The 12,504-nt window shown below is 40.3% G+C and overlaps 1 pseudogene; it reads right to left on the bottom strand.

Annotated features, from left to right (window-relative positions):
• Positions 1 to 275: 275 nt before the first annotated feature.
• LOC114629971 lies at positions 276 to 786 on the bottom strand (annotated as a pseudogene).
• Positions 787 to 12,504: the final 11,718 nt, after the last annotated feature.

The following is a 12,504-nucleotide window of genomic DNA, read 5'->3' as shown; positions in this document are numbered from 1 at the left end:
AATATCTAATGCAATCCTAAATAATATAAATGTTCTGCATGTATCATCATCATCACTGACATCACATTTTATTACAGAACTGTGGCGATAAAAAGGCATTTCAATAAAAATAAAAAGGCATGTCAATGATATTAACATAAAAGCAGACACATTGGTACACTCTGTTTTACTCACATTGAGTCATTTGCTCAATCATCAGAGAAGATTTCCTTCACTAGATGGGTATCAATGTTAGAGAGCCATGATCATAAAATGTGCAGAAATTTGGTCTGGTCTCATACTGAAGTCTTCTCACTATGTACATCTCTTGCACAGTAATAAAGGTCAGTGTCCTCAGCTCTCATGGTGTCCATCTGAAGGCAGAGGATGTGTTGGGAATTATCTCTGGAGATGGTGAACCGACCCTTCACAGATGCACTCTACTCTGTTGTGTAACCATTAGCTTTGTTTCTACTTGCAGCAATCCACTCCAGTCCCTTTTCTGGAGCCTGAGGGATCCAATCCATGTAGAAATCAGTGAAGGTGAATCCAGAAGCTTCACAGGAGAGTCTCAGAGAACCTCCAGGCTGTACCAAGCCTCCTCCAGATTCCACCAGCTTCACCTCACACTGGATACCTGCAATAGTTGAAAATTCTTGTCATACACATCTACTGTCCCTGTTACACACACACACACACACACAGACACACACACACGCACACGCACACACATACAGGAACTCTTGTTCCCCATAAATTACCATTTAAAAGTGTTACAACGAGAACCCAGTTCAGCTACAACTTCATAGTGATAGTTATGTGTCTTGTGCTGATCTCTGAATGTGAAAATTGAGAAACTCAAGACTGGATCCCACTGCTAGATTCAGTCTGGGCTAGTTCTTATGTGGTGAGGGAGACCTAATTTGCATATCTTTCTACCATAGGATCAGTTCTAGGGTTGAAGCTATGGAGAGTGAAATTATTATTACAAAATACAGGGATATAGTGAATGAGTTAGCTATCAATAACAGTCTTACGAAATTATTTCTTATGTGTATGTAATAACACTTCAATATTTTATTGTGAGTTTACAAGTTCACCTTCCTACTAACAATATGTAAGGGTTCCTATTCTTTGTATCTTTACTGATATTGACTTTATTTTCTTGTTTTTCTAGTTTTTTTCACTAAATTAATTAATTTGTTTTGGCAGAGTGCAAGACAAACCTATGTGCTCTATGATAAGATAAATAGGAATGGATACATTGTACTCATGTATGAAACTTTTTATTTTTTTAAATTTATTTTCTATCCAGCCTTTGTTCCCTTTCCTGATGCCCTGTCCAACAGTTGTTCCTCCCCTTCCTCCTCTCTTCTGTCTCAGAGAGGATGTTCCCTCACCACCAAGCCTCTCTCCTTCCTGGGCCTCAAGTCTCTTGAGGATTAGGTGAATCTTCTACTGATGCCAGACCAGGTCTTCCTCTGCTATATATATGTTGATGGGCCAAGGAACAGCTCCTGTATGCTGCCAGGTTGGTGGCTCAATCTCTGGGAGTTCCCAGTGGTAGGGGTTGTTTGCGACTCTTGGTATTCCTATGGGGTCATCCTCCTCTTCTGCTTCTTCCATCCTTTCCCTAATTCAACCATAGGAGTTCCCAGCATCAGTCATATGGATGGATGTAAGCATCTGCATCTGTATCAGTAAGCTGCTAGTTGGGCCTCTCAAATGATAGCCATGCTAAGCCCCTGTCAGTATGTGCATCATAGCATCAGTAATAATGTAAGGCCTTTGTGTCTCCCCATGAAATGTATACTCAGTTAGGCCAGTCACTGGACCACCTTTCCCCCAGTCTCTTCTTCACTTTTTTTCCTTGCAGTTCTTTTAGAGAGGAACACATCAGGGTCAGAAATTATGAATGTGGGGGATAACACAATCCCTCCTCATAAGGTGGACTCTTTGAGTTCTTTCTCTTAACTGTTAGGCATTTTATCTAAGGTAACTCCTATTGAGTCCTGAGAGTCTCTCATCTCCCAGGTCTCTGGTACTTTTTAGAGAGTCTCTATCTCCCACCTTCAGAGGCTGCATATTTCCATTCATCCTGTTGACCCTCTGGACTTCTTTCCTGCTCTCCTAAGATTCCTGATACTGTTCTCCTTCCCCCCTTCCCTCTCCCACCATAATCTCTTCCTCCCTCTGCCTCCTGTGATTATTTTCTTCCTCCTAATAAGTGGGAATAAAGCACCCTTTCTTGGTGTTTATGTTTGTTAAACGTTTTAAATTCTGTGGGTTGTATCCTAGGTATTCTGTACTTCTTGGATAATATTCAAAGTGCCTCCATACCACGTGTGACCTTTTGGGTCTGGGTTTTGTCACACAGAATGATATTTCTTAGTGCCATCCATTTTCCTATAAAGCTCATGAGAAGAGCCTAGCTAAATGGCCAGCTCATTTGTAAGTATATTTTGAGTCTGAGTCATATTTCTGGAAGCATAGGGCTGGGAGGAAGAACTGAACCTTAACTTCATAATTTATTTTATTCACATTGCATCCCAACCTCAGCCCCTCTACTTCTCTCCTCCATGTGCCACTCTTACTATTCCCTTCCCCCATTACATCCTCTACTTCTACTCATAAAATGGGAAGTTTCCATTGGGTGCAATCTTAGCCTGGGATATCTAATCCCAACAGGACTAAGCACCTCCTCTCCCACCGAAGCCAAACTACCCAGACCAGCTATGAAAATAGGATCTGTTGACAGGCAACAGAGTCAGAGACAGCCCCTGTTCCAATTGTTAGAAGATACATATGAAGACCAAGCTGCATATCTCCTAGAAATGTGCAAAATGCTATTTGTTTGGTTGTTCAGCCCATAGACAGAACAATGGGCTCAGATTAGTTGACTCTGTAGGTCATCTTTTGGGGTCATTTACCCCTCCAGCTAGCTAAGTTCTAGCTCTAACACTTGTAGAAGTTATCCCCAGCATCACCTGATTTTTGGCTATGAGTCTTTATATCTATTTCTATCCCATGCTGAATGAAAGAAATATCTCATGAGACAGTTATATGAGATTCCTGTCTGCAAGAATAGCAGAGAATCATTAATACTGCAGATGTTGGCCCTCTACCGTGAGAAGGACCCCTTGATCAGCTAGTTATTAGTTGTCTATTCCTTCAATCACTGTTCCATCTTTATCCTTGTATATCTTGTAGGCAGGAAAATTTTGGGGTTGAAGGATTTGTGGGTAGGTTGGTGTCCTCCTCCCTGTGGGACTGCATAAGTGTATCTTGGTTCATGGCTGGACATGGGCCTAGAATCCCGATACTCTAAGTGAGAACTGGCAGGAGTTTGGCCACATCCCCAAAATCCAGGGTCCTGACGCACAGTCTCATCTCCATAGACCTACATTGTTCAGTCATGTAGGCTATTACAGCCCCTCCCAAAGTGCACAGGTTGAGGGTGTGACTATAGGCCTCAGGCCCTAGGATTTACATACTAATGAAAGCCAGAGGGCAGAGCAAATTAAACATTCCTCCCCAGATCCTCCACAGATCCTCCCCCTTTCTCCCTCCCTATTTAACTCAGGACTGCCCTTAGTTTCACGGAGGCATACATCCAGATCCGTCCACCATCCGCCATGACAATAAACCCTTTTGGAACCAAGGACTTCCTCGTGTCATTGGGGCCTGGAGTCACCAAAGCCTCTAGCCTCTGGAACCCTAGACTTTCTCCTGCATGTGAGACCAGCCATGTGGAAACCCACTGGGCTGGGACTCCTCCACCAAAGCAGCCTATTATTTTCCCACACCTCCCACCACTGGAAGATCTCTCTGGCTACAGGACATGGCCACTCAGTCTTCAGAAACCCTGAAGACAGGAATATTAGCTGGGGTCACTCTTGTAGAATCCCCAAAGCTGCCCCTATTCATGATCTACAGCTGGTCCCAAAGATGCCCCCAGACGAATTTTCATGCTCACTCAAAGCTTTCTCATGCTGCCTTCCCCCACACATTACACCCATCCTCATATCTCTGTTTATCCCTTATCCCAGTTTCCTCTGTCCACCCACCTCTGTTAACTATTTTGTTTCCCCTTCTGAGTGAGATTCACAGATTCCACTTTGAGCCTTCTGTATTGGGTCTAGTTTTTGTGTGCCTCTGGATTGTAGATTGATTATCCTGCACTTCATGCCTAATGTCCACCTATAAGTAGGCACTTATCATTTAGGTCTTTCTGGATAATTTAAGTGCTTCTCTGCCATTCAAGATTCCTTCTGATCCTTTCTTTAAGGTAGCTGTACTGGCTGGTTTTGTGTATCAAAAGGCAAGTTTAATCTTACTAAAGAAGACCAAGAACTTTTTTTCTTACAGACTTGAGTTTAATTAATTTAGCAGTAAAAGGATAAAAACTTTTTCTTTACTATGAAATAAAGGTTGAAACTTATTTTTCATCTAGAGTGAGTGAGTTCTGTCTGCACTGATGCTTGGCTTTTGCTCAGTATGCATATGTATAGCTATTTTTGTGTGAGGATGTAAATTGAGTGTACAGTTTGTTGGGAACAACAAATAAGTATCTGATAATGAATGTGTATGTATGAATGTATGATCACCAGCTGGAGATATCACAGAGAAAAGAGCTTCAGTTGAGGAAGTGCCTCCATGAGATCCAGCTGTAAGGCATCTTCTCAATTAGTGATCAAGGAGGGAAGGCCCATTGTGGTTTGGTGCCATCCCTGGTCTGGTAGTCTTCGGTTTTATAAGAAAGCAAACTGAGCAAGCTAGGGGAAGCAAGCTAGTACTAACATCCCTCTGAGACCTCTGCATTAGCTCCTGCTTCCTAACCTGGTTGAGTTCCAGTACTGAGTTTCTTTGGTGATGCACAGCAATATGGAAGCCTTTCCTCCCCAACATGATTCTTGGTCATGATGTTTGTGCAGCAATAGGAATCCTGACTAAGACAATTTGGTATCAGCATAGTAGGGTATTGTGGGACTGCGTAAGGGTATTCTGGGTCATGGCTGGGCAGTTGCCTAGAACCCCGAGACTCTGCATGAGAACCGGCAGGAGTTCGGTGTGCCCCGAGAACCCAGGGTCCTGAAAAGCAGTCTAGTCTCCATAGATTTACATTGTTCAGTCACGTAGGGCAGACAGCCGCTCCCAAAGTGCACAGGTAGGAGGTGTGACTAGAGGCCTCAGGGCCTAGGGATTTACATACTAATGAAGGCCAGAGACCAGAGCAAATTAAGCATGCCTCCCTCAATACTCCCCAGATCCTCCCCTTTTCTCCCTCCTTATATAACTGGGGACTGCCATGAGTTTTACAGGGGTACAACCAGATTCATCTACCATCTGCCATGACAATAAACTACTTTGGAACCAAGGACTTCCTCCTGTCATTGGAGCCTGCTGCTGCCAAAGCCTCCAGGTCGCTGGAACGTTAGAATTTTCTCCTGCATGTGGGACCTGACACACCACGTGGAAGCCTCCAGGACACCACCACTGTGGCCTATTTTTTCCCCACAGGGTATTCCTGTGACAACCTGATCATATTTTGGGGAGGACTGTGGAAGGACTTAAGAACTTTGAGCTAGAAGAGTCATTGGTTGTTAAGAACTCTGTGGAATGTCCTTTAGGAGCTTGGAAGATAAGGTTGAGAAGAGTGCAGAAGATGAACACCTGGTTTGTGAAATTTCAGAAGGAAGATTAAAGACTCTTATCAGGGCCATGTAGATTCCTGACCTGCTTGAGTTCCTGTCCTGACTTCCTTTGGTGATGAACAGCCATGTGAATGTGTAAGCTGAATATATCCTTTCCTCCCCAACTTGCTTCTTGGTCATGATGTTTGTGCAGGAATAGAAATCTTGACTAAGACAGTAGCCTAGGGAAAGAACATCTATAGGGGCAATACTGAATTACCTCACTCCAGATGTTATTCTCAAATTCCACTAATTTGTCTGCCTATTTCATGATGTCTTTGTTTTTAAGAGCTGAATAGTATTTCATTGGATAGATGGACTACATTTTCTATATTCATTCTTCAGTGGAGGGATATCTAGGTTGTTTTCAGTTGTGACAATTGTAAATAAAGTGTTATTAACATAGTTGGGCAAGGGTCTCTGTGATAATCTAGGGCATCTTTTGGCATATTCCCAGTAATAGTATACCAATTTTCTGAGAAAAGACCAAATTAATTTCAAAAGTGGTTATAAAAGCTTACACTTTCTCTAGCACCAGAAGGATGTTCTACCTCCTTGATAGCATGTACGGTCACTTGAGTTTTTGATCTTAGCCATTCTGTGGGTGTAAGATAGAATGTGAGAGTCATTAAGATTTGCATTTTTTTCTGATGTCTAAGTACATTGAACATTTCTTTAAGGGCTTTTTGGCCGTTCAAGAGTCCTCTGTGGAAATGTTGGAGGCCACCTATGGAGTTCTGGTTCTTTCTTTAAGGTAGCCTAGGGGAAAGAGCATCTCAGGGGACAAGACTTGGTCTTGCAAGAAATTATTGTTTCCTTTTGATGTAATGATAGCTTTTGTGTATCTTTATGATAGTTTTTGCACATCTTTATTCTAAATTACTTTGCAGCAGTAGCTGCCCATCCTACCTGAGTTTCTCTGATGCAGACACTGCAGATTCTCTAGTGTTTATCAATTGTCATAAAACAGTAGGGGATTAAGTAAGGATTAATTGCTAAGGCTTTTTTCTCTCTTGCCAAGAAACCTTGACTCTTACTTGTCAGGAAGAAGGGATATTTGGAGCAATAAACTTTTATTGAACCAGGAAAAAAAGAGTCATGCTCACTTACTGCAGAAGGAAAAACATTTATACATACAAATATGCATAGACATACATACATTCATACATACACATTCATTATCAGATACTTATTTGTTGTTCCCAACATTCTGTATAATCAATTTACATCCTTATACAGTAATACCTATACATATGTTTATTGAGCAAAAGCCAAGCAATAATGCAGAAAGAACTCACTCACTCTAGATGAAAAATAAGTTTCAACCTTTATTGTATAAAGAAAAAGTTTTTATCCTTTTATTGCTAAATTAATTAAACTTGTCTGTAAGAAAAAAAATCTTGATCTTCTTTAGTAAGATTCAACTTGCATTGCTGTTACTAAAGAAAAAAAAAACCAAAACAAGGTAAAACAAGAAAACCCTGAAACAAAAGACAAAAATAAAAATAAAAAAAACAAAACAAAACAACAACAACAAAAAAACTGTTCCATCTTATAAGAAGCTTGCCTGCTCTTTCTGCTGTCTTTATAGCTCCTTCTTTGTCTTTCTTTATCTCTTTCTTATTCTTTGTTATATTTTGCCATACTCAGCTGTCCAACTTCTGTCTTAGTTTCTAATTTCCTTTGCATTCTACATTTTGCTCTCACCTTCTGCTCTCTGCCTAATGTCATAATTCCTAGTATTTTATACCTTTTCTAGGAGAATAGATAACATGACTTCTCTTAATTTTTAAATTATTTTATCTACTTATATTCCAAATGTTGACCCCCCTTCCTGGTCTCAGCTACAAAGTTTTTTTACCCCACCTCCTTCCCTTTGCTTCAGAGATGGTGCTCCCCTACTCACCTACCCATATCACTCTGCTAGTATCCTCCCGGCCTAAAACAGCAAGTTTCTACAGGATTAAGTGTATCCTTTCACACTGAGGCTAAACAAGGCATTCTGCTGCTACATATGTAGTCAGCAGCACAGATCAGCCCATGTATGCTTTTTCTTTGGTGTCTTAGCCTTTGGGATCTCTGGAGGGTCCAGGTCAGTTGATACTGTTCTTCCTATGGAGTTGCAATCTCCATCAATTCCTTCAGTTCTTCCTCTAAGTCTTTTCCATAACAGTCCCTGACCTCAGTCCAATGGTTGGCTGTAAGTATCTGCATCCGTCTCACTCAACTGCTGGTTGAGCCTCTCAGAGAACAGTCATGCTAGATTCCTGCAAGCATAACATGACATTAGTAAGAGTGTCAGTGTTTGGTGCCTGTGCTTGGGATGGATTAGAAGTTGTGCCAGTCTCTGGATGACCTTTCCTTCAGTCTCTGTTCCCTTTTAGTCCCTGCTTTTTCTGTAGACAAGAACAATTCTGGATGAAGAATTTTGAAGATGGGTTAGTGACCTCATGGCTTGAACAGGGGCCATATCACTCTACTGGAGGTGTTCTCATTAGGTTCCTTCTACCCGCTGTTGGGCATTTCAGCTAAGATCATTCATACTCACTGGGGCCTGAGAGAATCTCAAATCCCTGATGTTTTAAACTTTGTATAGAGTTTATTCCTGCCCCAACCACACACTGTTACATATTTCTATTCATTCTCCTGTCCCTCTGGACTTCTCACTAGTCTCCTCAATACCTGATCCTGCACTCTTCCCCCCTCCCCCTTTACACCCAATTTCCTCCCTCTGCCTCTTAAGATTATTTTTCCCCCTTCTAAGTGAGATTGAAGTACCTACACTTGAACCTTCTTTCTTGTTAAGGTTCTTATGGTCTGGGAGTTGTATCATGGGTCTTCTGACTATCTTTTGGCTAATGGCTTTTCCAAGCATACTTTTTTTTATAAAAGTTCACTAAAAGTTAATACATAAATTCAAATCATATATTGAATAAGAAGTTTGTAACAGAGATGTTTGCAGATGTTATCTTTAACAGTATTTATCTAATTAGATATTTATTTTCTGTCACTAGCTCCATAGCTTCATTGAAAGTTAAAAATCATAATTCTTCTGTATAAAAATGATGTTCTATAGAGATAAATGCAGTTAATATTTTATCTTCTGTACTTGCACCTACAATAAAACATTGTTCTCTTTTTATGAAATTTGATTAATTGTTTTAAAGCTTTAAGGGAATTATTCAATGTAATAAATGAATTCTGTCTATCTCAGAAGCAATTAACTAGTGACACATGAAGACTGGCAGAGATTTAATTGCAGTTTTCATATCATAGAGGGCTTTAATAGAAGTCTTATTATAAAGGACTCAATAATTAGTAGTATAATTTTAGGAATTAATATATGATTATCATTAGGAATTAAGACATTATCTGTTTTTCTCTATAGCATCAGTATAAGACAAAGCAGTATTATAGTTCAGGAGAAAATCTGCCCAATAGTGTGGGATAATGTACAGGAATTACAAATTCTATAAGAACAGAAAAGGCATATTAGCTATAGGAATCAATTCCTGAGATTTCTTCTTTGGGCCTTGCCTCTAAAGACTCATTCATTGTAGTTCTTTGGTGAAACATCTCTGGAAGATCACTTGCTAGCCCTCAACCTTTCCAAGATGGCTCCTGATAAGACTCCAATTGCCTTAAGGTAAGGTTAGAATAGCATAATGGTGTTTCTGATGTGATGTACTTATCCACTTGTTTTTTCCTTTTATAAATTCACTTTGTCTGTGGGTCTGGATGAGATGATCTTTTGCTTACTATACCATGGAAATGAGAAATAACAGAGGGAACTAACATAACTTTCTTCTTGCTCAGCTGTGAAATTCAAATATAAGCAGCAAGAATAAATGCATTTAATCTATATTTGAACAGATTCTTAATCTTTGGTCTTTCTCTGTGGATTCAAGCACCATGTCATTGATGACATTTCACCATCTGTAGTCTGTATTAGTTCTTTTGGAAATATAAACACCTAACAGCAAGGATGAAGCTTCCAATTCAGTCCCACCTTGATGTCTCTGTGTCCTGTATCCGGATTGTATGACTTCCCAAGCAACAATGTTTTACATCTAGATATGGTGAATAACCTAAAGCTATAGCAGCAGCCTGTATCATTTTGGATGCTCTGAAACTATGATTAAAATAACAACAACAGAAGCTTGATGATTTCCATTTTCTTACTGATCTTGGTAAGATTTCAAGCACTGTACTCTTACAATATCAAATTTCCATCAAGAAAAGGCCACAGGATCAGTAGTGGTGTGGAGGTTATGGGGAAAATGAATTACTTTCTGGTTATATTTAAGGCCTGTCCTGAAGGAAGGATTTCATGCTTAAGACTGTAACCCCTGTTGAAAAAAAGCCCATGGCTTAGGAGGCTATTCACAGATCCTGGAGATGGAGAAACAAGTCTTCTAATTTTGACAAATAGCCACACCATCAATCAACCTTCTGTATACATATGTTTACACACTTAGGTTTGTGCTGTCATCAATCTTGGTGAGAGAACTTTTTCCTCCTATGGATCTGGGATATGGTACAGGGATATAAATGGTTAAAGTACTGAGAGTATGTGCTGTTTTGCAATCAACAATGATGAGAAATTTCAAGTAATAAAATTGATGCTATGAGGAATTTGTTATCAACATTCTTAGAAGTAGTGTTATAAAAAATGAAAATTAGGTAAAGGAAGACTATCACTAATATGTGTTAGAAATGTTTGTAGCATAATGAAGTTTAGATTTGCAGAGAAATCAGTTCTGAAAATGTCTGTTTACCAGGGCTGACCTCCGGTGATACTCCATTCCCATAACAAAAGTAGACAACCTTAATAAACCTAGCCAATAGGCCTATATTCATATCAAAGAACGCACAACATCTCAAGGCACAGTACAGGAAGACACCATCATTAAATTCTGGTTAACAGATAAGTCTTCTTCAGTATGAGAAAAATTATGCAGTCAGAAAAGATGACTATTTTTAAAAATCAACATGGGTGTACTCAAAACATGATACTGACAATATCTTTGCTGTGTAAATTTCAAATATGCCCAAACATTTGGTCTGTTGTCTATGTTTAAATTGTCAGAGTGTTATTTATCATAAATTGCATTCTATAATAAACTAAAACATTAATTCAAATTATAAAATTCACAAATACAAAAATGAATCATAGATGGTTCCCTGAAGAAATAAGAATAGGTAGATGTAGCAGGAATGGCAGAGCCACCTCTATGTAAATACTGGGGGGGCATGCAGTTGCAAAAGCATCTCCTGCAGGGGGATCTGACTGAGGACTGCTTGTGACACCAACATTCCTATAGGAGAATTTAATTGAGAACTGCTTGAGAGACCAAGGATGGCTAGTCCAAATAATGCCCACCAATCAGGAACTGCTGTTTAGAATACGTATTTTCTTGGGGCCAATGAGGGCATGGATGGAGGGTATTCAAGTAGCTTGCAACAGTGCTCAGATGAGCTTGCTGCAGAATTTCTCACCTGCTCCCAGAGACTTGAGTCTATGTAGTTGACTCTGCATCAATTCACCCCCAACCTCCAAGAGCCGATGGGTTCAGGCAGAGAGATGTCTAGGAATCAGGCAACAGGTAAACATATATGAAGCAATGTTTAATATAATATCCTTAGATGTCAGAGAGAAGAACATGAAGTGTGTCATTGCTCCATCTGCCTCCAGTTAGAATGATTTTCTTTAAGAAGATAAATGTCACTCCTTCTAAGAAGGACTGAAGCACCCACATTTTGGTCTTCCTTCTTCATGAGATTCATGTAGTCTTTGAGTTGTATCTTGGGTATTGCGTGCTTCTGGGCTAATATCCAATTATCATGAGAGCATTCCATGTGTGTTCATTCATGATTGGTTTACCTCACTCAGGATGATATTCTCTAGATCCACCCATTTACCTAAGAATTTCTCAAATTCCTTGTGTTTAATAGCTGAGTAATACTACATTGTGTAAATGTACCAAATTTTCTGCATCCATTCCTCTGTTAAAGGGCATCTGGGTTCTTCCCAGAATCTGGCATTTATAAATAATGCTGCTATGAACATAGGAGCATAGGTCCTTCTTATATGTTGGATCGTCTTCTGGATATATGCTCAGGAGTGCTACAGCTGGGTCCTCAGGTAATACTATGTCCAATTTTCTGAGGAACCACCATACTGATTTCCAGAGTGGTTGTAGGAGCTTGCAATCCCACCAACAATGGAAGAATGTTCCTCTTTTTACACATCCTGAAGGAGGAGTCATCTGGAGAGTCTTCCACCTGGATATCCATCCCATGTGCAGTCACCAAAAGTAGACACTGATGTGGATGCCAGGAAGTACATGCTGAGAGGAGCCTGATGTAACTGTCTCTTTAGAGGTCTGCTAGAACCTGACATATACAGAGGCGATGCTCACAGCTTACCACTGAACTGATCATGGGGTTCCCAATGAAGGAATTAGAGAGAAGACTGAAGGAGCTGAAAGGGTTTCCAGCCCCATGGGGAGAGCAACAATACCATCCAACCAGATCTTCCAGGGTCTAAATCAGCCTGGGAGCACATTGAGGGGGACCCATGGTTTCAGCTGTATATGTAGGAGAGGATGGCCTTGTCAGGCATAGGTGGAAGAGGAGGCCCTTGGTCCTGTGAAGGCTGGATGCCACAGTGTGGGGGAATTTGAAGGTGAGGAGGTGGGAATAAGTGGGTTGGGGCACATCCTCATAGAAGCAGGAAGAGGAGGGATGGAATAGGGGGTTCATGGGTGTGGGGGGAATGGAGAAAAGGGATAACATCTGAAATGTAAATAAAATATTCAATAAAATACAT

Source organism: Grammomys surdaster, unplaced genomic scaffold (assembly GCF_004785775.1).
Source record: "Grammomys surdaster isolate TR1022 unplaced genomic scaffold, NIH_TR_1.0 323, whole genome shotgun sequence".
Classification (NCBI taxonomy): domain Eukaryota; kingdom Metazoa; phylum Chordata; class Mammalia; order Rodentia; family Muridae; genus Grammomys; species Grammomys surdaster.
The sequence above is the reverse complement of the archived record's forward strand: the minus strand, read 5'-3'. Positions and strand labels throughout refer to the sequence as shown.